The sequence below is a fragment of the Delphinus delphis genome, chromosome 14 (genome assembly GCF_949987515.2).
Source record: "Delphinus delphis chromosome 14, mDelDel1.2, whole genome shotgun sequence".
Taxonomy (NCBI): Eukaryota; Metazoa; Chordata; class Mammalia; order Artiodactyla; family Delphinidae; genus Delphinus; species Delphinus delphis.
In genome coordinates, this window is record NC_082696.1 from 24,244,621 (window position 1) to 24,248,984 (window position 4,364).

General features: G+C 41.0%; 1 pseudogene; it reads left to right on the plus strand.

Annotated features, from left to right (window-relative positions):
* The first annotated feature begins 3,464 nt into the window (after positions 1-3,464).
* On the plus strand, positions 3,465-4,034 carry LOC132437244 (FUN14 domain-containing protein 2 pseudogene; annotated as a pseudogene).
* The last annotated feature ends 330 nt before the right edge of the window (positions 4,035-4,364 follow it).

Here is a 4,364-nt window from a genome sequence, read left to right on the forward strand (position 1 = left end):
AGCTCACTAGAGAAGCAATTTAGAGAACGGACAAGTTGAGCAATAGAGAGATCTCTCTGCCCATTTTCAGCTGCGATCATTATGTTGAAGTTCAAGATCTCAGCATATTTAAATATATGGATTACCAATTATACACCCAACTAAAATCCTATCCAGTCACATTCTCCATTTCTGTCAGCCTGCTTTAGGGTGGTCAACTGTCCCATTTGCTCAGAACTGAGGGATTTCCCAGGATGTGGGACTCCAGTGATAAAAACAGAAAAGTCCAAGGCAAATTGGGACAAACTGGTCACCCTATAATGACAAAGAATAATCCCATAATAATCCACCAGGTCACTGAGAGTTCTCAATACAGTACTCTCCTTTTTAAAATTCTGAGATTAAAAGAACCTTTCTGAAAGAGAAAAAAAAGGGTATTAAAGAGAATGGAATTAAAACAATTGTTTGTAGTTAAAAAAAATAATCTCAAGCACACTGTTGCTTGAATGCAAATTTAAAACAGAAACAAAAATTCTGGCAGCACCTTTTAATCTGTAAGAACAGAGGCTCTTAAGCATGATGTTGCAATCAGTAGATGGGTATGTTGCAAGGAAATTGTTTTTTACTACTCATAATTAAAGGATTGAGTTTGTAAATGATTTACTCTTAAAAATACAGAAAATCAAGGTTAGCTCACTTGCATTCTGTTATACTTTCTTCAGCAGGAGAGAGAGTGGTGGAGTTATGGCGTACATGCCCAGAATAACAAACAGCCGAGTTGGCTCAGTGATTCACTTTGGACAGAGGAATATACATCCTCCACCATTTCTCTACAGAGGAAAAGAGATTGAGAAGCACCACTTGAGTGGTAACTTGATAAGTCAGTTCGACATATTCAAACTTTAAAAAGGAAAGAAAGAAGAAAAAATAGAGGAAAAGTTTAAATACTTTTACTTTAAATGCCCAGCTGTTACACCAGGACAGTTTTTACCCAAATGTTGGTACTACAGTTGATTTTAGATGGTATAAGGATAAAACATTTAAAATTGTAACACATTAGTACTTATTTTGCTACTAAGTAATGAAAAAGTATATAATTAGTATATCAAACCTGTCATTTCATGCATATTGTTGCCTAAGATGAGGTTAAGCATAAAAACAAGTCAATTAAAAAGGTATAATAGGGCTTCCCTGGTGGCGCAGTGGTTGAGAGTCCGCCTGCCGATGCAGGTGACATGGGTTCATGCCCCGGTCCGGGAAGATTCCACATGCCGCGGAGCGGCTGTGCCCGTGAGCCGTGGCCGCTGAGCCTGCGCGTCCGGAGCCTGTGCTCCGCAACGGGAGAGGCCACAGCAGTAAGAGGCCCGCGTACCACAAAAAAAAAAAAAAAAAAAGGTATAATAAATAAGTGTATATGGGTGGTAGACAGCAAAAATTTGTGAAAGTGGTAGGGGGATGACTCAAGTGTGGGAAATGTTATACTTGTCTAAGTCAAAGCAGAGAAAAATGCTACATCTTTATTTTATAAAGATTAAGAGCAACAGAAACTTCACATTTCAAAACTAAGTTCCTCAATTTGTTGAACACTAGAAACTTCAGCTCATATATTTCTACCACTTGAAGTTGTCAGGTCTGAGTTAATTTCCACAACAACTGTCCAGCTTTAAAAAATCAAATAAAAGAAAGCAAAATAACAATAGAAATTTATAATTACAATTTCAGCATCAATCCAATTACAGGGAATCTAATTTTCCAGCAACTGTGTGTCATGATCAAAATATAATAGCAGCTCATATTTTCAACCTGATTACCTAAGTGGATATCATCCACCTAAATAGGCCAGAAAATAAAACCTTTTGAGTCAAAGACAAAGAAAAACAGAAAATCATTAAAAAATAAAAGTGCTTTGTCTATTGTATATATAGCTCATCTCTCCCATAGATGTTAAGATACAAGAATTTGCTTGGACAATAAAACCCATGGCATTTGTTAACTACGATTTTAAATCATTCCTGATACTTCTCCAAGTATCTTAAAAGTTCTTCCAAAACTCTATTGCAAAACTCTATAATGCAAAAAATAAGCTTTAAAATGCCTGCTGTCAGATTATATTTTCTCTCCTTTACAATCTATTTATCATGAGACCACATTTTCAGTTGAACTCTCTGCTTTATAATTTGAATAAGTACAGTTCTCCTGGATTTAAGCAAAATATATCAGACTGGACTTTTATGCTCCAAAATGTATTTTCTTAAGTTAACAGGATTTTTCTTCCTGGAGAAGATACCATTTCTTAAAATAAAATAAAACAAAATAAAATAAAAACATAAGTCATTGAAATTCAACCTATTACAGGTTGGTTTTCTCAATGGCCCCTGTGCTATTGTTCAGTTACAGAAATGATGCTTTCAAGATCTATAGGAAGTCAGCAACCTATAGTTCTGAATCCCTTATTTATTAGTTTACTGCTAATAAAGTAAACTTCAATGTTCCTATGGGGTAAGAAAGCTCCTGATATCAGGTAATCACAGAGAAGGATCTGAAAGTATCCTTGAGGATCAGGTTTTATATACATATCTTCATCATAAATAAGGTCTCTAAGAAATATTCTTATCCACTAACTACAATAGTCTCTCTTTTTCTAGAATAGTATGACATAATAGTAAAAGATGCCAAGTGTTGAAAGTGTTGGTTTGAATTCCAGCTCTCTTTTCCTCATCTGTAGAATAAGGATTATAATAGTACCTGCCTCATAAGGTTATTGTGAGGATTAAAGAGTAAACGCATACGAAGAACTTAGAAAAGTGTCTACCACGCAGTTTATTCAGTAAATTAGCTTTTATCATAAGCACTAGCCCATCACTCACTACCCTTGTACAAGCTGCCAAGGACCTGACTGCAATCACTATTCTCAGAGACCCATTTCCTTGGAAATACTCTGGGGAAATACTAACAGGAGGTTTTATTTAAGGCAGCCAATGTGCACCCAATGTATGATGATTAGACTAGACTATCCTGGAGTCTTTCTCAACTTTGAAATTAAATTAATACAGGGTGCTATTAAAGGAGAGTGAACGGGCTTTCCTTTAATTTCCTACACCTGACCATTCTTGGTCTCACATCCCCAGTATTGTGCTCCGTAGCAGGGTAAAAGGATTACTTACCTTTTAAAAGTGGCAGGAGGGCTTCCCTCGTGGCGCAGTGGTTGAGAGTCCGCCTGCCTGTGCAGGGGACACGAGTTTGTGCCCCGGTCCGGGAAGATCCCACATGCCGCGGAGCGGCTGGGCCCGTGAGCCATGGCCGCTGAGCCTGCGCGTCCGGAGCCTGTGCTCCGCAACGGGAGAGGCCACAACAGTGAGAGGCCCACGTACCAGAAAAGTAAAATAAAATAAAAGTGTCAGGAGATACTCAGGAGGATCTCCAAAACCAGACTTAAGACTACACAAACCGAGACGGCGCCCACGTCTCCCGCCGCCGCCGTGGGAATGGAAACATCTTCCCCAAGTGCCGGAAGCCAGCTCGCGCCGACCGCAGCGCGCCACTCTGCATCCTACCGCGCGGAGGCCCGACGGGTGTCATCGCGAGACCAGCTCGCTGAAATGGCCGCAGCCAGTCAAGGAAACTTGGAGGTGAATTTTGAATCACTGGACCTTGCAGAACTTGCTAAAAAGCAGCCAGGGTGGTGCAAGCTGTTTGGGCAGGAATCTGGGCCTTCAGCTGAAAAGTATAGCGTGGCAACCCAGCTGTTAATTGGAGGGGTCACTGGATGGTGCACGGGTTTCTTATTCCGGAAGGTTGGAAGGTTGGCTGCCACAGCTCTGGGAGGTGGATTTTTCCTGCTTCAGCTTGCAAACCGTACTGGCTACATCAAACTGGACGGGCAGCGGGTAGAGAAGGACATGAAGAAAGCCAAGGAACAGCTGAAGATCCGCAAGAGCAACCAGATACCTACGGAGGTCAAAAGCAAACTAGAGGAGGTGGTGTCGTTTGTGAAGAAGAATGTTCTAGTGACTGGTGGATTTTTCAGAGGCTTTCTGCTTGGTATGGCCTCCTAAAGAGGATGACTTCACTTCCTTATTCCTGGTTTTTCCAGCCAGCAGCCTCTTCACTCCATCATAGGATAGCAAGTCTCTCCTCTTGATCCTCTTCTCCCATGCCTTCCTCTCTGCCGTGGCGTATCTGAATGGCTTCTGTAGGCATCTGTTGGTGGATAAACGCCCCACCATGACCTTGACGGCAACGGAGGAGACAGTAGACATTAACTCTTCTCCCACCACACTCCCCCCTTGACTAATCTCTAGGTCAGCAAGAATATTCCTTTCTCTTCTATGTAAGATACTTACCAGAACAGGGTACAAGATGGCTCACCATGGAGCATGAGTGGA